Below are 22117 nucleotides of genomic sequence, written 5' to 3'. Positions count from 1 at the left end.
CTCTGATGAAAACTGGCCCACTCCCTGCCTCAAACCAAACCTGTCACTAATAATTGTCAACAACTTAATTTTCTGTTTTTGGCTAAGATATTGATTTAAAAAAAAAATATTGAAATTGGATTCAGGATTGTTAGCAAGAATTTTTGGCAAACAAAGTTGTTAAATGACAATCTAAATGGCAACACAGTACTGCTTTCATGCTTGGCTCACCCCCCAGCCCGCTGGTCCAAGAGCTGCAGTAGAGGAGGAGATAGGTGGAAAACCGCAGGACCCCAAAATCCACCTCTTGGGGTGCAGAGTGGCAACAGCAGCAGCAAACCCTCAGGTCCAATCACACGCCAATGGGCACCACCACCAGCCTTATGGACCATGGTGAAGTTAGCACAGCATCTGATCTCAGGGACAGGGCACCCCTGGAGCCACAGCAGCTCATCCTGCCCTGTGCAACTCCCCTGGATGAGATGGATCGCTGGCAGCTGCCAGCCTGGGGGAGAGGCGCTCCCCAGCTAGGGTGGCCAGATCCAGATGTCCTGATTTTATAGGGCCAGTCCCGATATTTGGGGCTTTGTCTTATATAGGCACCAATTACCCCCACCTAGAGTGACCAGACAGAAAGTGTGTAAAATCAGGACAGGGATGGGTGGGGGTGGGGGGGTAAAAGGAGCCTATATAAGAAAAAGACCCCAAAATTGGGACTGTCCCCAAAATAGGGATATCTGCTCACCCTACCCCAATCCTGACTTTTCACACATCTGGCTAACCCCAGCCAAACCCTGTGTGACATTCCAATTCTGGCTGCCTGCCCAGGAAGTGAGTTACTTTCACTTTCATTTCTCAGCAAGCAGCCAGCCTCGCCTCCCCCCCAGCACTTCACCCAACCTAGCCCTGACGAAGGGGAGGGAGGAGAGAGAGAGGGGTGCTCCTGGGGAGGAGGGAGAAAGGAGGGGGTGCTCCGTGGGGCGGGGGGGAGAAGAATGGATGTTATGGGAGACAACAAAGGATACTGGTTCCAGAGCCACAGAGCCTGCCTCACCTGACCTCAGCCGGGGGGAAAGAGTCACACTCACAGGTGAGCTCCTTTTCCAACCCCCACCCCCTCCCCTTCCCAGAGACCCCAGCAGCCAATCCCATTCCTCAGACTGTGCTGCATTCGGCTCTCTCTAGGACCCAGCAGCCCTGCTTCTACACTGTCTGGGCTGCCTGCAGAGTGGTGCCCCCAGGCAGAGTGAGGCCCTACGCCGCTGCCTATTCTGCCTATGCCTAAGGACGGCCCTGGAGAGACGCATAAGTGAAATGGCAGAAAACATTAACAAAAAGCAGACGACTGCATTAAAAGACAGCAGTGTTTAGCGTTGCAGCTGATGAGAGTGTGGATATAAATGACATTCCACATTTGGCAGTTGTTGCAAGATATTGTGCTTCTGATGAAATCCAAGAGGAATTTTGTTGCCTAAAACCCCTGCATGGCACAACAAAGGGGGAAGATATACTGGAAAGTTTTGTAAACCATTTTGAAGAATGAGGAGTTGACATCAGATAAATATTGTGTGTGACAACAGATGGTGCTCCTGCCATGGTCGGAAAACAGAAGGGATTTATAAAGTTACTTGAACATCAGATTGGCCGCCCGACAGTCAAATTTCACAGTATCATCCATCAAGAAAACCTGTATGGTAAAATTTCTAATTCAGAGCTTAATAATGTGATGAATTCAGTGGTGTGAATTGTGAATTTCCTCATTGCTCTATCTGCTTTGACTCACAGTTTCAAGCACTGCTAGAAGAGATGGACAATGCTTATAACGACATTCCACTTCACAGCAACATTCAATGGCTAAGTTGTGGTAAGGTTTTGATGCGCTTTGTAAACTCTTTTGATTAAATCAAGGCCTTTTTGTCTGAAAAAGCACAAAACTACCCCGAACTGGTTGATAACAAAAGGCTGTGTAAGCTCATGTTTCTAACTGACATCACCGCTCACCTAAATGAACTCAACCTCTGTCTCAAATGTGCAGGGCAAACGGTTCTGGATCTTTATGAAGCCTGGAAGCCATTTGTTGTAAAACTGGCAGTTTTTTCTCGGGATAGTCAAACTTCCACTTTCCACCCATAAAAGATCTATCGACACGTTGCACTGTCAGTGTCGATGAGATTGGAATGTACATGCAAGAACTGGAATCAGACTTCTCTGATAGATTTCAAGATTTCCAGCGATTTGGCCCAGTGCTTTCTTTTTTAATTAAACCTGAAAAGTTCAACAAAAGCGACTTGGATTTGTCTGTATTTCAGTGGATGGGTATTGAAGATTTTGAAATTCAGCTCATCCATTTAAAAAGCTCAGAATTGTGGGCATCGAAGTTTGTGGATCTGCGGAGCACACTTGAAGCTACCAAGAGAGATCATGGGGCCTCTGTTCTGACCTACTGGACGTCCCTGCCAGTGAAATTTAACTATTTGAAGAAAATTGCGTTTGCAATGCCTTCAGCATTTGGATCCACATACCTGTGTGAACAGGTGTTTTCACACATTAAATCCGTCCTCTGTCCCTCTCGGAGCTGGTTAACAACTCTGTGGTTAACAAGCCTGTGTGCAGCTTAAAGTATCCAAATACATGCTAGACATTGGAAAACTCAGCAAGGAAAAGCAAATGCAAGGATCACACTAAACTGATAAGATCTGCATTTTAATTTAATTTTAAATGAAGCTTCTCAAATATTTTAAAAGCCTTATTTACTTTACATACAACAATAGTTTAGTTATATAAAATAGACTTATAGAGGGAGACCTTCTAAAAATGTTAAAATGTATTACTGGCACATGAAACCTTAAATTAGAGTGAATAAATGAAGACTTGGCACACCATTTCTGAAAGATTGCTGACCCCTGCTCTATGCCAAACTTTGAATCTCTTATTAACTACTAGGTTTTCCCTACATTCTCTCTTGAAAATAACCTGCTTCGAATGTTCTTCCTATCATCATCAATCCATGTCTCTTAATCATTGGGGGCCAGTGGAAAGATGGAGCTAGCTGTAAATGAGGCACATCAGGGATTTATGGCTTTATTTCTTGCTTTTTTTAATGTCCCATCCAAAATGCTTTGAAAAGCAGGCAGCAAACTTTCCAACATGCTTTAAAACCTCATCTTTCCCCCAGCATGCTCAGCCTCCCCACAGTGATAGTGGCACTGAAGATCTGCCTGCTACATAGCAAATACAACATAGAAGACAATGAATGGGGAGGAAGGATGTTCTTTAATCCCAAACAAGTGAATAGGCAGGACATACCTACCTGAGCCAAACAAAAAATTCCCTGTTCACTGCTAGACAAGACCATCTAAACAAAAACAAAACACAACCCTGGATTCCTCAAGCTAAAGTGAAACTTGACCCTGAAAAAGTTCACTGCTGTAATTTTAAACATATGGGTTTTTCAGTGAAATTAAAAACACCATAGGTCAGGTTCTCTATCCCCTTTCCCTTAACTAAAGGGCTTACAAAAGCACTAGCTGATACTGCCCTATAAAACCAAGACTGGAGTTCTCAAATCTAAAATTCAATCAATCAATCTAAAATGTCCATCACTGCTACTGCTAACACTATTACAATCCTTCAAGGGTTGGCTTGTGCACCACAAGTCTGTCCAGGGTTACCACCTGGAGTCCCACTCACTCTTAAGCTACATCTGCACTGCTGTAAGGTCTCCTGTGTAGCTGCTCTGTGCCGGCAGGAGAGCGCTCTCCCATAATTAAACCACCCCAATGAGCGGCAGTGGCTATGTCAGCAGAAGACATTGCACTGTCCACACTGGTGTTTCTGGTGGTGAAATTTATGTCACTTGGGGGGGTGTTTTTTTCACACCCCTGACAGACAAAAGTTTTATCAACAAAAGTGCTAATGTAGATATAGACTTAGTTGGTAAAGTCGTTAAGGCAGAAGACACCTTTTTGGTTTATATGTGTGTGCACACAGAGCCCAGCGCAATAGGGTCCTGATCTCTGAATAAGCCCTCCAGGCACTCTTGCAATGCAAATAAGTATATGGCACTCTTTCTCAAGCATATCGTTATCATAATTAATGAGGACAAATTTTGGAAGGATATTAAACCTCATGCTTCAGGACTTAAGCCAATCTCTAATGATTAAGGATTGGGGAAGAAAACATTCAGTTGCCTGCCAACCAGAGAACCATATCCAAGAACCTATCTCTGGTTTCTTGCATAGCAAATAGTGCCACTACCCCGGGCCATGGTGCACTTTTAACAAAGCCCTATTGATCTGGACTTGCTGTCTGTTTGAGTTGTTTATTTTTTAAAAAGAATCTCCAGACCATTTTTCATCTGATCAATAAACCAGATCGCTGCTGTTTACACAAATGCAGATACAGAAACATTACACTAAACCCACCTTCAATGGGTGCTGTCCGGTTGGCAGTTAGCCTGATTTGCAATCACTGACATTAAAGAATGCACACGTTAAACCAGATTTTTTATATCTTTCAGGACACCCAGAAGGAACCTGAGCTAACCAAACCAAGCACCGTGAGGTGTAACTACTATATCTAATATGTTGCATTTTGAATCTTGACGCTAAGTGACGGTGGTTAGGATCACTTAGTAACTACAATGTGAGAGGCAGATACAGCCGAGTTCTTGAACTGAAGCAGCTTCTGCTAGCCAGTGCCGGAGACAAGTTACTGGACTAGATGAACCTCATTTCTGACCCAGTTGGGTAAGTCCCATATTCCAGTGTCTGACAAGGAGAAAAATCAGAGTCAAAATAAAAAATAACTCCAGGTGTATTCTTCTGCCCAGTGTTTTGCAGTAGCAGGTGAGAAATGTTCTGTTCTTGGTTCACCCATTCCATGGCGCTGTGACACTGGGAAACATCTTTGCCGAAGAACCTAAAGCCTTAGAGCAGTGGTCCCCAACACGGTGCCCATGAGTGCCATGGCACCCGCCAGGGCACTTATGTGCACCCGCTTAGTGCCCAGCAGGGGAGAGAAGCCACAGCCGTGCACCTGCCAGGGACAGAGAACTCCAGGGCTGCAGGCACTGGCATTCTCTATCCCTGGCAGGCGTGGGGCTGTGGCTTCTCTCCGGCTTCTCCGGGGCTGCAGGCTGAGGGCGCCAGTGTTCTCTGTCCCTGGCAGGGGCGGGGCCACAACTTCTCTCCGACAGAGAAACCATGGCCTCACGCCTGCCGGGACAGAGATCTCTGGGGCTGCAGGCTGTGGGCGCCAGTGTTCTCGGTTCCCAGCAGGCACGGGATTGCGGCTTCTCTCTGGCTTCTCTGGGGCTGCAGGCTGTGGGCGCTGGTGTTCTCGGTCCCTGGCAGGCGCAGGGCCGTGGCTTAAGCCAGAGAGCTCCAGGGCTGCAGGCTTCATTCTATGTTAAAGTAAGAATAATAAATATATTTGGATCAGCAGTTCAACAGTGTTTTACTTTTTTTAAATAAATAAGACAAAAACTGTTTATGATATTTATTTTGTAAAACTTCATCAATTTTTCTTACAGGTAGATAAGAAGGAGCCAATTCACAAGGTAAGGTGAAAGAGTAATTGCTGAATAATTTAATTAATACTTTTTATATGTAAAATTACCCTTTTTATCTTATGGGTTCATATATTGTATAATATTACATATGATGTTTTTCGTATTATTTAATGTACAAATACAAAAGAAGTCTTGAAAAATTGTTGGCGCCCGTCACACTCTTCTGAAAACATGAATGTGCTGGCCACAAAAAGGTTGGGGACCACTGCCTTAGAGGATTGCATTTCACTTGGAGCACTACATGTTTACTATTGTCGGCTGCTAGGCTGAACATCAGAATCTCTTCATGGGGACACTGTGTGGTTTCTAGGCTACCAAGTGTGATCATTTTATGGCAAGCAGGGTCTTTTGTGCACCATCAGAGAAATGACAGTAACATTCCAGCCCTTGAAAGCTAGTTTTGGAATGTGGAGGTGTGTGTGTAAGGGGCTTGGAGAGGTAATCTACGCTGTTCACAATTGACCTTTTCACATAGAGTTAAACAGGCTTCTTCCCCTGGAGTCTTTATCCTTGTCTGGGCTGCACTTGGTAGCAGGGAAGGAGATAAATAGGCAATGTCACTTTAGATCCAGTGCTGCAAGGCACCTGGCACTTCCCAGGTGGATCAGACTCTTTGCCAGGAACAAAAGCTGCCCAGACTTAAAAGGAGAGAGATCTGATAAAGATACACATAGAGGATTAAAGATGAGGGTGGTGCAGCCAAACAGAAGCATAAATCATCACAAAGTCACAACTCTCAGACACCTGGCATCGATGTATTTAAGGAGCTAACGTACAGATTAAAATTACATACAGAAGAAAAATTTTAATTATAGGCACCTGCAATATTAAGACTAAAATGGGCCTGCTTCTGTTCCTATTGAAGTCCATTGCAAAAACAACCATCAGCTCTAATGGGATCAGGATTAACCTCCAGAGACCTGCAGGTGACAAGCTTGTATTTTCAAGAAGAAATGTGAGATTGCGACTGATTTAAAGAACCCTGTTAACTGGAGCTGGGGGAAATGAGTTAGGCCTGTGCAGGGCACCTCTGGGAGGCATTCATTTATCTTAACTCTAATCAGACATGAAAGTCCAGAAACCAGTCCTGTCTGCAACAAACAGAATACGCTATACACAAGTCATTGTTAGTGTCGTATACAACTGAAATTATTTTCTTCTATTGACAATGCAGTTGTCATGGTATAATTTAGCATCAGAGACTTGGTCTAGCTAATGATGACAAGGCAATACCACAATGGTGCATTAATCCAGGGACAGACAGTTGCATTTGCTAGACTAGATCAAATTGATCCATCAAGACCAGCATCCTGAGCAGAAGTGCCAGATGGCCAATGCTACAAAAGAAGATGTAAACCTTTTTGCTGCAGCTTGCTGTATTTGCAGTGCTGTGCACAGGGGCTGTAGGAGGGACAGAGGAAGTATTTCCTTCCTGATCCCTGTGCAGATTTATAATGATCATTAACTTAGCATGCAAACTGCCAATGATACTACAGGACCAAACCCTACATTTCCACTCAAAGGCCACATAAAAGGGGCTTGCTCAGCCCCTGGATCACAAACTCTTCAGAATTCAAGGCATGTTTGGGATCCAGAATTTTGGCCCATTATAGAGATAAGTGGCAGTTATAAAATTTGGATACAGACGCAATTCTGATCAGAGGTTTTGATACAGGCTTATTTCAGAAATATTCAAAAATACTATGTACAGCTCCTAACACAATGGGGAGCAGACTTCAGCTAGGGCCATTGGGCACTCCTTTAATACAAATAATGATATTTAATACAGTATCTCACACACACAAAATTCCTTTCATGCAAGCACAGCACATTACCTACACTAATTAATTAAACCTTGTGCTGTATATTTGAGTAACTGGGACAAAGAATCCAGAGCTCCTGATGCCCCAGTGTTTAGTGCCCTAACCACTGATCTTTGCCTTCCTTCCCCCTAAACAATTACATGTTAAAATAATACAGAAAACTCAGGAATTGTTTGAGGAGAAGTGGAGGAGGTACTTTAAACACATTCAGTAAAATAATTCTTCGGGGACATCTGACCCAGCAGCACTGACAGATATAGATACAGAAGGGACACTTGCCAAAGATGCAGTGGGGCCAGTTCCTCATCTGGTGTAAATCAGTGAAGCTCCTTTGACTTCAGTGGAACTATCTTGATTTACCCCAGCAAAGGAATCACAGTATATTGGCTTGCAGTTGCCTGTGTTAGTCCTCCAGAAAATAGCAGCACTTTGTAGTAGCAACTTGATGTGTTTGCGTCTACTGGAAAAACACAGACACATCAGAAGAGCTCATCTGTCTGACCTGTTCTCAGCTTCAGCTCACCCAGCCTCAGCTGCTGCAGGAGGCAGAGTCAGCTAAACTCCCTCTGAGAAAGGGCAATGGGCTTTCGTGGGAAATGTTCTGGTGAAGCAGGCTAGAGGTTAAGTATGAAATAGTCCCTGACATTGTAGGTTTCACGTGTTATTTGCACAGGAGGGGAGAAAGAAAATAAATGGAAGTGCCGAGCATAGGTTTCCATCCATCTGCAGCAGAAATTGTGTTTCTAATTCTTCAGCTCCTCTTTGGTTCTGCTGAGTTTGCAGATTAAGCCAAGCACTGCTCTTTCCTAAAGCCCCCAGCCCTCATTCTTCCATTACCCCAGCACCCAGTACTTCTGCTTAAAAACATTTGGGGTCAGATTTCAGATTGACCCTTTTTTGCTGCTCAGGTCCATTAAGGACCCTACACCAACGACAGGTTGTGCTCACACCTCCAGAACACAGTGGCCTCCTCTAATAAAAATGGCAATTTAAGAACAATAGCAACAGTAGCTACAAAAAGAACAGGAGTACTTGTGGCACCTTAGAGACTAACAAATTTATTTCAGCATGAGCTTTCGTGAGCTACAGCTCACTTCTTCGGATGCACAGAATAGAACATACAGACAGGAGATATTTATACATACAGAGAACATGAAAAGGTGGAAGTATGCATACCAACAGGAAGAGTCTAATCAACTGAGATGAGCTATCGTCAGCAGGAGAAAAAAAACTTTTGAAGTGATAATTAAGATGACCCATAGAAGGTGTGAGGAGAACTTAACATAGGGAAATAGATTCAATTAGTGTAATGACCCAGCCACTCCCAGTCTCTGTTAAGGCCTGAGTTAATTGTGTCTGATTTGCATATTAATTCAGAGTTCAGCAGTCTCTCTTTAGAGTCTGTTTTTGAAGTTTTTTTGTTGCAAAACTGCCACCTTCAAGTCTGTCACTGAGTGGTTGGAGAGGTTGAAGTGTTCTCCCACTGGTTTTTGAATGTTTTGATTCCTGATGTCAGATTTGTGTCCATTTATTCTTTTGCATAGAGACAGTCCGGTTTGGCCAATGTACATGGCAGAGGGGCATTGCTGGCACATGATGGCATATATCACGTCGGTAGATGTGCAGGTGAATGAGCCCCTGATGGCATGGCTGATGTGGTTAGGTCCTATGATGGTATCATTGAATAGATATGTGGACAGAGCTGGCATTGGGCTTTGTTGCAAGGATAGGTTCCTGGGTTAGTGTTTATGTTGTATGGTGTGCGGCTGCTGGTGAGTATTTGCTTCAGGTTGGGAGGCTGTCTATAAGCGAGGACTGGCCTGTCTCCCAGGATCTGTGAGAGTAGCTACCTAACTGTGAAGCCCTTGCTTGTGTCCTGTGCCTTCACACTCCTAAGAACTCTACTTGTATAAAGTCAAATGGTTCTCAGCACTGCTGCAGCCTGTGACACACCCACACCCCACATGGAGTCTTTACTGGTGTTTTCCTTTCTCTGAAATAAAACCATTGTAGGTTGCAGCTTAGATCCAGAACAAGTCCGTTCCTACGTGAGCCTGAGGATATATTTACAGCAAAAGCTGTGTAGGTGCCAGCCTACCCAAGCTAACTTGAATCCACTTAGCACAGCTAACAGTAGCAGTAAAGACGGCACAGTGTGGGCTAGCAACCAGGGTCTGTACCAGCCTTGTATAGCCTGCGCTGAGCTGTCTTCCCAACTATTGTTACTCACTAGCTAGGAGAGACTAGCTGATGCACAGTTTTAGTTAGACATTCCCTTAGATTGTAATGTAGGACACCTTCAGTGCCACACAACCATTGCTTAGCACTGTCCCCTATTTCCCTGCAGACACACAGAAACAAAGGCTGTAAACCCAATTGGATTCTAACAGCTTGGTAAGAGTTTTCAGTTGGGGGAACTCCCTTTCCTTTTTGGCCTCTCCCCATAGCTACATAACCAACTTCTCTGAGAATGTAGGAGCTCCTTGATGATAATGATAAAAGGGAAAAACACAACAGGTATTTACTAGCTCCAAGAGAGGCAAAAACAGCCCCAAACAGCTGCTAAAGGGCCAGCACTGGTTGACTCTACCAAAGTTAAAGGGGCAGCCCCAGAAAGGCATGCTGGGACTAAAATCCTACCAAAGCACAGCCCTGCCCTGGGGTGGGTTAGTAAAGAGCATGAAGTCATTAGAAAGGAGATTTCTGCTTTGGTGTTGCCTGCTGCAGCTATATCACAATTTATTACAGATTTTTAGTGATAGCACTATTTTGAAGGGCAGGAAGAAGAGCTTGTCTCCTCCATAATCCAAGCCCTGACAGACATCCAGAGCAAATCTGCCTGTGACTTTTCTTTTTAGACAAGTCTCTTTTCCCTATGTGGAATGGCCCTCTGTTCCCTGGCCAGGAAAGCTGACTACTCCTCACTTCCCTGATCCTATAAACCCAGGGATTTCAGTAGGGCTCCACTTTGGTGCAGGAGCAGGGGTCATCTCACACCATGGTCCCGCTGGTCCCTGTGATTTAACAAGCAAGGAAAAGACTCCTCCCTAAGGGAAGACACATGGGTGAATTCAACTGTGCAGTGAAACTGGGGCCTGGGCCTGCTTCTATTGAGCTATTGGGCAAATCCTGCAGTCTACTCAGCCCAAATGCCAACTGTCTGCATGTGGGGTAAGGCATGAAAGCTTGAACCAGAAAGAGCTAGTTATACCATGATTTGGTGCAACCACTGGTCAGTGCGTGCCACAGGTCCCCCAGTGTGCCAATCCACACAGGACAGGTGTTGTTTTGGCTCTTTAACTCAAGCGTAGTAGCTTATGCATTTAGCTCTGCAGATCCTGAGTTCAATGCCTCAGGTGTCAGTTTAAGAGGGTGACTGTCACATAAGCTTATCTAGAGAGGAAGAAATCAATCTGAGCCTCAGGAAGGATTAATGATTTGGGAAATAGTTGGAATTGGATAACGGTAGTAAATCTAAAAGCCCCTGCATTGCTCTGATTAGCTCTAAGGCTATTTGACTTTGGAATAGATGCTTTACTGGTTCCTAATAATTTTTTGCAATCCCAGTGCATCTTCCATATAAGGGTCTCAGGGTGCTTCACAACCCAGCTGCCTCCCCCATTAGGCACAGAACTGTAAAAAGGGATTAGGAGAAACTCTAGGCCTCGTCCTCCAACCCTAATTGAGCTGAATGGGACTGAAGAAATGATGATGCTCACAAGAAACAAACTGCAGGATCCAGCCCAAATTCTTCAGCCCAGGTCCACCAAGGTATTCAGTCTCCTAATTTCCACTGATTTCAATTAGTTGGGCCTTCTAGCCCAGTTCTGGGAGTGCTGATCACCTGCACACACAGGCTTAGCAGGGCTCATGGCACCAGCCTAGCACTAAAGCCCTGAGAACACACACTGTAAACTACAAAAGTGACAGCTGTCATAGCTGTCTCCAAACACCATAAAAACTCACTGAGCCGCACAGATTTGAAAAAAGCCAGCCAGGGGCATTTGGCATAAGTGATCGGCTATTGGCAAATGAGTGCATGGAAAAAGGATGAGGTCCCTTAGAACATGGGGTGAGGGGGCCTTTACAGTTGTGGTAGTTGATTGCTTTTCTAATGGAATTTAGGGCTGGTGAAGGTGATGGCTTGGCAGGCCTCGGGGCTGGTGTTTGGTTTCTTTATCATGAGCAGTGCCATTGCAAGCTTCAAGTTCTCCACTCCACCAATGTGCATCTAGGAATGGAAATGTAGTTCCATTTCCATGGCCCATCAATCCTTTACTTCATGTCTGAGCTCCCACAAGAGAATAAATTAGAGGGTGGTTACAGTAGAACCTTAGAGTTACAAACACCAGAGTTATGAACTGACCAGTCAACCACACACCTCAGTTAGAATAGGCAGCAGCAGAGACAAAACAAACAAAAACAAAAAACAAATCCAGTACAGTCCAAGGGAAAGCAGCATTTTTCTTCTATATAGTAAAATTTCAAAGCTGCATTCCTGAGGTGTTCACAACTCAGAGGTTCTGGTGTATCTTGATACACACATCAGTAGAAAATACTCAGAGACTGCTAACTCATTTCCCATAGGCCACCAGGGAAAACAATCACACAATAGAGACTTTCAGCAGATATACATGTCAGATTTGAATTCGTAACTTAGGCCCAGATCCTCAAAGTTAGTTAGTTAGGCACCTAAATGCTTTGAGGATTGGGACCCTAGGACATAATCTGAACTCAGTTTCACTGATATAAATCCAGAATAATTCCATTGAGGTCTATGGAGTTATTCCAGATTTGCACATTCACTGTAACTGAGAACAGAATCTTACATAAGAACGGCCTTACGGAGTCAGACAAAAGGTCCATCTAGCCAAGTATCTGTCTACCAACAGTGGCCAATGCCAGGTGCCCCAGAGGGAGTGAAGCTAACAGGCAATGATCAAGTGATCTCTCTCCTGCCATCCATCTTCATCCTCTGATGAACAGAGGCTAGGGACACCATTCTTTACCCTTCCTGGCTAATAGCCATTTATGGATTTAGCCACCATGAATTTATCCAGTTCCCTTTTGAACATTGTTATAGTCCCAGCCTTCACAATCTCCTCAGGTAAGGAGTTCCACAAGTTGACTGTGTGCTGTGTGAAGAAGAACTTCTTTTTATTTCTTTTAAACCTGCTACCTATTAATTTCATTTGGTGACCCCTAGTTCTTGTATTATGGGAATAAGTAAATAACTTTTCCTTATCCGCTTTCTCTACATCACTCATGATTTTATATACCTCTATCATATCCCCCTTAGTCTCCTCTTTTCCAAGCGGAAGAGGCCTAGCCTCTTTAATCTTTCCTTGTATGGGACCCTCTCCAAACCCCTAATCATTTTAGTTGCCCTTTTCTGAACCTTTTCTAGTGCTAGAATATCTTTTTTGAGGTGAGGAGATCAAATCTGTACACAGTATTCGAGATGTGGGCATACCATGGATTTATATAAAGGCAATAAGATATTCTCTGTCTTATTCTCTATCCCCTATTTAATGATTTCTAACATCCTGTTTGCTTTTTTGACCACCTCTGCACATTGTGTGGACATCTTCAGAGAACTATCCACGATGACGCAAAGATCTTTTTCCTGACTCGTTGTAGCTAAATTAGCCCCCATCATATTGTATATATAGTTGGGGTTATTTTTTCCAATGTGCATTACTTTACATTTATCCACATTAAATTTCATTTGCCATTTTGTTGCCCAATCACTTAGTTTTGTGAGATCTTTTTGAAGTTCTTCACAATCTGCTTTGGTCTTAACTATCTTGAGTAGTTTAGTATCATCTGCAAACTTTGCCACCTCACTCTTTACCCCTTTCTCCAGATCATTTATGAATAAATTGAATAGGATTGGTCCTAGGACTGACCCCCGAGGAACACCACTAGTTACCCCTCTCCATTCTGAGAATTTACCATTAATTCCTACCCTTTGTTCCCTGTCTTTTAACCAGTTCTCAGTCCATGAAAGGACCTTCCCTTTTATCCCATGACAGCTCTAAGTACACTATGTCCACTGGATCCCCCTTGTCCACATGTTTGTTGACCCCTTCAAAGAACTCTAATAGATTAGTAAGTCATGATTTCCCTTTACAGAAACCATGTTGACTATTGCTCAACAGTTTGTTTTCCTATGTGTCTGACAATTTTATTCTTAACTATTGTTTTGACTAATTTGCCCGGTACCGACGTTAGACTTACCAGTCTGTAATTGCCGGGATCACCTCTAGAGCCCTTTTTAAATATTGGCGTTACATTAGCCAACTTCCAGTCATTGGGTACCGAAGCCGATTTAAAGGACAGGTTACAAACCTTAGTTAATAGTTCTGCAACTTCACATTTGAGTTCTTTCAGAACTCTTGGGTGAATGCCATCTGGTCCCGGTGACTTGTTAATGTTGAGTTTATCAATTAATTCCAAAACCTCCTCTAGTGATACTTCAGTCTGTGACAGTTCCTCAGATTTGTCACCTACAAAAGCCGGCTCAGGTTTGGGAATCTCCCTAACATCCTCAGCCATGAAGACTGAAGCAAAGAATCCATTTAGTGTCTCCGCAATGACTTTATCGTCTTTAAGCGCTCCTTTTGTATTTCGATCATCAGGGGGCCCCACTGGTTGTTTAGCAGACTTCCTGCTTCTGATGTACTTAAAAAAATTTTGTTATTACTTTTGGAGTTTTTGGCTTGCCGTTCTTCAAACTCCTCTTTGGCTTTTCTTATTACACTCTTGCACTTAAGCTGGCAGTGTTTGTGCTCCTTTCTATTTACCTCACTAGGATTTGACATCCACTTTTTAAAGGAAGTATTTTTATCTCTCACTGCTTCTTTTACATGGTTGTTAAGCCACGGTGGCTCTTTTTTAGTTCTTTTACTGTGTTTCTTAATTTGGGGTATACATTGAAGTTGGGCCTCTATTATGGTGTCTTTAAAAAGGGCCCATGTAACTTGCAGGGATTTCACTTTAGTCACTGTACCTTTTAACTTTTGTTTAACTAACCCCCTTATTTTTGTATAGTTCCCTCTTTTGAAATTAAATGCCACAGTGTTGGGCTGTTGCGGTGTTCTTCCCCCCACAGGGATGTTGAATGCTATTGTATTATGGTCACTATTTCCAAGTGGTCCTTCTATAGTTACCTCTTGGACCAGCTCCACTCAGGATTAAATCTAGAGTTGCCTCTCCCCTTGTGGGTTCCCGTACCAGCTGCTCCATGAAGCAGTCCTTTAAAGTATTGAGAAATTTTATCTCTGCATTTTGTTCTGAAGTGAAATGTTCCCAGTCAATATGGGGATAATTGAAATCCCCCACTATTATTGGGTTATTAATTTTGATAGTATCTCTAATTTCCCTTAGCATTTCAACATCACTATTACTGTCCTGGTCAGGTGGTTGATAATAGATCCCTAATGTTATATTTTTATTAGAGCATGAAATTTCTATCCATAGCGATTCTATGGAACATGTGGATTCGCTTAAGATTTTTTACTTCATTTGAATCTACATTTTCTTTCACATATAGTGCCACTCCTCCCCCTGCACGACCTGTTCTGTCCTTTCGATATATTTTGTACCCCAGAATGATTGTGTCCCCTTGATTGTCCTCAGTCCACCAGTTTTCTGTGATGCCTATTATATCAATATCCTCCTTTATCACAAGGCACTCCAGTTCACCCATCTTATTATTTAGACTTCTAACATTTGCGTACAAGCACTTTAAAAACTTGTCCCTGTTTATTTGTCTGCCCTTTTCTGATGTGCCAGATTCTTTTTTATGTGACTGTTTATCATCTGAGCCGGCCCTTACATTAACCTCTTCCATCCTCTGTTCCTGACTATAACCTGGAGATTCCCTATTATCAGACTCTCCCCGAAAAGAAGTCTGTGTCTGACCCACATGGTCCTCTGCAGCAGTAGGCTTTCCCCCATCTCCTAGTAAAAACTGCTCTACAACCTTTTTAATGTTTAGTGCCAGCAGTCTGGTTCCACTTTGGTTTAGGTGGAGCCCATCTCTCCTGTATAGGCTCCCCCCATCCCAAAAGTTTCCCCAGTTCCTAATGAACGTAAACCCCTCCTCTCTACACCATCGTCTCATCCACGCATTGAGACTCTGAAGCTCTGCCTGCCTACCTGGCCCTGAGCGTGGAACTGGGATCATTTCTGAGAATGCCATCATAGAGGTCCTGGATTTCAGTCTCTTCCCTAGCAGCCTAAATTTGGCTTCCAGGACATCTCTCCCACCCTTCCCTTCAGTGCGAGAGGCAACCCCAGCACCATCTGGAAGGAGGGTCCCAACTATGGGAAGGTTTCCCTCTGCTCCCATTGACTGTTCTGCTTCCCTGGGCCTTTCTTCCTCCTCAACAGCACAGAGGCTGTCTGAGCAGAGGTGGGACAATTCTACAGTGTCCCGGAAAGCCTCATCAACATACCTCTCTGCCTCTCTTAGCTCCTCCAGTTCTGCCACCCTGGCCTCCAAAGTCCGTACGTGGTCTCTGAGGGCCAGGAGCTCCTTGCACCAACTGCACACATACGCCACCCGCCCACAAGGCAGGTAATCATACATGCTACACTCAGCGCAATAAACTGCATAGCCCCCACTCTGCTGCTGGGCTTCTGCCTGCATTGTCTCCTAGTTAATGAAAGGGTGGTTTAAAGAAAGAGGTTTTGGAATATGGTTTGGAGTATAGGTTTTAAGGGGACTACAGGGGAACAGGTAGGACCGACAAGGGACCCCCCCTCCCTCCCTCCCTCAACTCCCTTGCAAAACTCCCTGTTAGCAGCCCCTGTTCGCAATGTTGCCTTTTGTGTCCCTTTATTGATTTCTAAAACCAACAAGTCTCCACTAGGCAGATGACATCAGCCCCCAGCAGCAATGTGTGCAGCAATTGTAAAAAAAATAGGAGCCTGGGAGTGGGCATATGTGACAGTCTGTACTCTTTGTTCACCCTTCTTACAAAACTATGATAAATTTTGTACAAAGTATGCCTTGGGAGCTATCATTTGAAAACTCATAATCTGCTGAACATTATTGTCCCAGTAAAATATTGTATGTACAGTTATAAAATTCTACTGTATAAGGCCTTTTCCAAATCTGGGAAAGCAGCTTCAGATAGGTTCCCCAGAGACAAAAGGCTAACCAAAACCTCATCCAGGTATCAACATAATCGAATGAACTATCATCTGGTTAAGTGGCCGTTCTTTGGCAGGCAGAAGAGTGTGAGTGAGAAATTTACTATGAAACAACTGTGGGGTTCCCCGTATAAACAAACTGGCTGTTGCCTGAACCCCAGCTGGAGATGATTCTCAAAGAGGAGGCAAACATATAAAAATGTAGAACAGGGGCTCCAAATCACCTATGTCCCCTCATCTCCACTCAAGGCATTAACAATGTTTGAAAGACAAAAGCAGCATCATGGAACTGGGGAAGGGGTTCTAGCTGAAAGGTCCTGCCAGACCACTGTAAGCATGTGCTGAAAAAAACCTTTTCTGCTTTGAATTTACGTAGCTCATTAAGTTTGGTATTAGTTTGTGTTTTACCTTTTATTTCTTTGTAACCACTTCTGACTTTTATGCCTCATTACTTGTAATCATTTAAAATCTATCCTTTATTTAATAAATTTGTTTTATTGCTTATCTAAGCCAGTGTGTTTGGACTGGAGTGTTTGGGAACCTCCATTTGAGATAACATGATTTGTGCATATCATTTTCTGTAAACGAAATGATAGACTTTTGATGAGCTTGTATTGTGCAGAAGGAAAGAGCTGAGCAGTACAAGACATTTCTAGGGACCAGTCTGGGACTGAGAATTTGCTGGGGTTACTCTGCATTATAATTTGAACGTGCCTGGCTAGAAGTACTCAGAAAGCTCAGCCAGGAGTAATTTACATACTAGAAGCTGTGTGTGAGCAAGACTGGGTGTGGTGGCTGTCACAGCAAAGCAGTTTAAAAGGCACTCCAAACTGGAGAAGTGAGGGGACACTTAGGCTCAACCCCTGCTCTGTCCCAGGCCCTGCCCCCACTCCACCCCTCCCCCAAGCCCCCACCTCTGCCAGCTTCTTCCTAACCCCACCCCACCCCACCTCATTATGCCACTCCCCCGCCTCATCCTGTCCCTGCTCAGCTGAAAAACTGATTGCAGTGGGTGGGAGGCACTGGTGGGGAGGGGTAGGAGCTGATCAGTGGGGCAGCCAGCGGGTGGGATGCACTAGGGGAGAAGGTGAGGAGCTGATCCACAGGACTGCCTGTAGGTGCTGAGTACCCACTATTTTTTTCGGAGCTGGTGCTTATGTTGTCTCCCATCCATTAGACCCCATTCTGCTCCCCAAATCAGGGCTAGAAATCCAGGAGCACTGCCTCCCCACATCCACTCTAACAAAAGGGGAGGGATAGCTCAGTGGTTTGAGCATTGACTTGTTAAATCCAGGGTTGAGAGCTCAATCCTTGAGGGGGCTATTTGGGGAACTGAGGTAAAAATCTGGGAATTGGTCCTGCTTTGAGCAGGGGGTTGGACTAGATGGCCTCCTGAGGTCCCTTTCAACCCTGATAGTCTATTAAACCTCACTCCTCTCCTAGAACCAAGGGTGAGAGTGAAAAATTGGTGTGTAATTAGAACATGTCTGGCTTCCACCTTTGGTTCTGCTCTGTCTTTCTAGGAGCTCATGCCATTTAAGGATTCAAACACAGAGATAACTGTACCCTCACCCTTGTGAAAACCTGGCCCTAAAGCTTCTAAGAGGTACTCAGATTTTAAAAGATATTTAGACACCTAAACATGCAAATAGGTGCCTAGTGGGATTTTCCTCAGCACCCAGTTAGGCAGATGAGTGCCAAATCCCTTTTGAAAATCCTCCTAGGTCCCTGGTTCTCTAGACTCTTCAGTACCAAAGTATATGACCCATAATACATTAATTAAAAGTAAATAATGTAACTGTTAGCAGAAATGGTGAACTGCAACTGATGACTGCTCTAGCCTCATGCCTCTCACTGCAGTCAAGGGGTATAATAATGGCCCTATTGTATGTTAGCTCTGACACCACTAAGCTGTTGTGACTTTATTACAAACTGGGATGGCTTGTTGCTTTTGTAAAGTCTGGTTGTTAAGGGACTGATCCAAATCCCACGGAAGTCAATGAGAGTCTTTCCATTGATTTCAATGGACTTTGGTTCAGGCCCTAAATGAACAACTGGCAAATTTATACCAAAGAGTTGGCAAACTCTGTTATTTCAAGGTTTCTGCCAGTGATGACCAGACATGAAGGCACACCTGTGTCTCTTTAGACTCTAACTCATCTTTACAAATTGCGTTGGTTCTCACCACCCCTGGAGTGAGGGGCCAGCCCTCAATTCTTGCCTACTGGCTTGCCAATGGCAGCTGCATAATCAATCTGCTGTGATCATCTCCTACAACCAATAACCCAGAGGCCAGTAACTCAACTGGAACATCAGTCACAGTCATGGGTGGTGGGTGAACCCCTGGCTTGGGGAGGCTAACCTCACAGCCCTGCCCCTTCTGCCTGAGGCCCTGTCCCTTCCACGTCCACTGGAGCCCAGCCACCACTGTGGCTACTGGCCCCTGCTCTTCACCATCAGCCCCCGCCCCTGCCACGCTGTGGCTGCTGGTCCCTGCCCCAGGCTAGTGCCCCCAGCCCTCCCCTGGCCCCAGAGAACTGGAGAACTAGGCAGCGCAGCCCCAGCCCCCTGGCTCCAGAGTGCCAGAGGGCCAGCAGCACAGCCCCAGCCTCCCCAAGCCTCGCAGCTGGGCCCAACCCCCAGCCAGCCAGCCCTGCTACCCCCGCTACCCCCGAAGGTGCCCCCAGTCGAACTGCCAGCCTCAGTGCTGAGCAGACGGCTCAGCCGGAGCGGCACCAGCCCAGTGCTGGGCAGGTGGCAAGGCCAGAGTGGCGCCAGCACTGGGAGGATGGGTGGTGGTGGCCCCGGGGGCACACTGCAGCCCCCAGCTTGCCTGCCCCAGGGAACAGCAGGCAGGATGGCCCTGGAGGTGCAGCATGTGCAGGGGGACGTCAGGCTGTTTGGGAACTCAAAGCCTTCCCGTGCCTACGGTACCTGCCGCCCATGGTCTCAATCCATGATTCAACCTGGTACCATAAATAAAATGCCTCTAAAATGAGGAATAGCTAGGCCCTGGTTTCTCTGTGCTAAGAGTGTCCCTTCCACAAATTGTGACTAATCTGGTTATCATCATGGCTACACACATCTAACTTCCGGTGAGGATAAAATTCAGATCCTCCTGCTCCAAAAGCACAGGCCCCTACTTCTCTAGAAAGGAAAATCTCCACGAGCTATTTACATGGGAGGGTGAGAATCGAGCAGTTTTCAGTCTATCCAGTACTTAAGCGCACACATGCTAAATGTGGTCCAACCCACAGTTTCTCCCAAATAAATTAATAGCAAAGTGCATCTAAAAGGGACTTTTGGCGGGATCTCCCTGTCATCACATGGCCTTAATCAACAAATGGACGTAACATGGAAAGTGTTTCCTGCTTGTCAGTCCCGATTATAGAGAGAATCCCATTTTTCATTTCTTCTTGTAGTTAAGGGGAGGTGCAGTGAAGTGCAGGAGGACTTGCTTGGAGCAACTCAGGTGCAGCAATGCTCCACGTATATGGAAATAGAATGGATTTGCTAGTGTCAAAGTTAGAATCAGGACTCACAATTTGTCAGACCACTCTGTTTTATTAGCGCAGCGCTCCGCCAATAACACAGATAGTTTGTGTCTTGCAAGGGCACTCACATTATCTTATTTATACAGATAAAAGAGCAGGAATTAGACAAAGGGACAAAGAAAGCAAAACAGTAAAATTCACCTGGGGCACAGCATGCATATCCTACTTCCTTACTAACTCTCATCAATCTAAGGCTAATACTTCACCAATCGCCCTTAAACGGTGCAATTGTTCTATGTTAATATCTGTATTCCTGACACCTGGATTGCAGCATTCCAACAGTTTTGCTTAAAGGTACAGACAGCATTTCTTTAATCCTTTCTATTTTCACAATATAATCCATTCAACTTTCACAGTAGGCTAGTCCAGCATCCTGCCTCTAGCAGTGGGCAATGCTTCACGTTCCAGGCCAGACAATGTTACAAACCTTCCATGGCAGGGACTGTCTTGGTTCTTCTGTATCTGTGCAGCACCTAGCACAGTAGGGGCCTGGTCCGGGGCTCAAAGACATTACTGCAATACAAATAATACATAATACTCCCTCAAGTGCTCCTAGTCTACTGGGCTGTGCTGTATACAGGGGAAAGGTCTTTCCTGAGCCCTGGGATGATCCGTTTATACCCTGAAATATCAGATTACATTACCCCTTTCGAGAGGCAGTGTGACCTAGGGAGCAAGCTGACCTCAGCCACCAGGTCCTAAGGTCTGTTCCCAGCTCGATCACAGGCTTATACCGAGGCCTTGATCAGTCCCTTAATAAAGCCATGTCTACGCTTCTCCATGTCAAAGAGGAGCATAAAGATCACAACTGACCAGGAGCCTTGCGAGAACTAATGCACTAGCCCTTGGGAAATGGTTGGCTCAGCATGTTAGCATCTTAGCACAGAAACGATTACAGTGTGTAGGGTTTGCAGTTTTATTCTGTGTTGCTTCACCCTTCACCCAGAGGCACCAACTCCGTGAGTGCTCTGGGGCAGGAGCACCCCTAGGGAAAATTAGCTGAGCACTCGCCAGCAGCCAAGCTCTCACCTCCCCCCAGTGCCTCTTGCCTGCCATGAACAGCTCGGGATGCTTTCGGAGGGAGGAGGAGGACCAGGGATGCAATGCTCTTGGGGGATGTGGGGGAAGAGGCAGTGTGGGGGCAGGGGTTGGGCAAAAGGAGGGGAATGGGGATAGGGTGAGGGTGGAGCAGAGGTGGGAAGGGGCAGGGGCTTGGAGAAGGTTAGAGCATACCAAAGTATATACCGAAAACCTACCGACTGCTATGCCTACCTTCATGCCTCCAGCTTCCATCCCAGGCACATCACACGATCCATTGTCTACAGCCAAGCCCTGAGGTACAACCGCATCTGCTCTAACCCCTCAGACAGAGACCAACACCTACAAAATCTCCACCAAGCATTCTCAAAACTACAATACCCGCACGAGGAAATAAGGAAACAGATCAACAGAGCCAGACGTATACCCAGAAGCCTCCTACTGCAAGACGAACCCAAGAAAGAAAACAACAGGACTCCACTGGCCATCACATAGAGTCCCCAGCTAAAACCTCTCCAACGCATCATCAGGGACCTACAACCCATCCTGGACAATGATCCCACACTTTCACAGACCTTGGATTGCAGGCCAGTCCTCGCCCACAGGCAACCTGCCAACCTGAAACATGTTCTCACCAGTAACTGCACACCACACCATCATAACTCTAGCTCAGGAACCAATCCATGCAACAAACCTCGATGCCAACTCTGCCCACATATCTACACCAGCGACACCATCACAGGACCTAACCAGATCAGCCACACCATCACCGGTTCATTCACCTGCACGTCCACCAATGTAATATACGCCATCATATGCCAGCAATGTCCCTCTGCTATGTACATCGGCCAAACTGGACAGTCACTATGGAAAAGGATAAATGGACACAAATCAGATATTAGGAATGGCAATATACAAAAAACCTGTAGGAGAACACTTCAACCTCCCTGGCCACACAATAGCAGACCTTAAGGTGGCCATCCTGCAGC

The 22117-nt window shown here is 45.2% G+C and overlaps 1 long non-coding RNA gene across 1 annotated transcript; it reads left to right on the top strand.

Moving 5' to 3' along the window:
- Positions 1–1027: 1027 nt before the first annotated feature.
- Positions 1028–18152, top strand: LOC115651886. The gene is made up of 4 exons (XR_004000480.1): positions 1028–1069; positions 4499–4727; positions 5513–5539; positions 18060–18152. It is a non-coding gene; the product is annotated as an uncharacterized LOC115651886 (long non-coding RNA).
- The last annotated feature ends 3965 nt before the right edge of the window (positions 18153–22117 follow it).

This window comes from Gopherus evgoodei, chromosome 5 (genome assembly GCF_007399415.2).
Source record: "Gopherus evgoodei ecotype Sinaloan lineage chromosome 5, rGopEvg1_v1.p, whole genome shotgun sequence".
Classification (NCBI taxonomy): domain Eukaryota; kingdom Metazoa; phylum Chordata; order Testudines; family Testudinidae; genus Gopherus; species Gopherus evgoodei.
The sequence above is the reverse complement of the archived record's forward strand: the minus strand, read 5'-3'. Positions and strand labels throughout refer to the sequence as shown.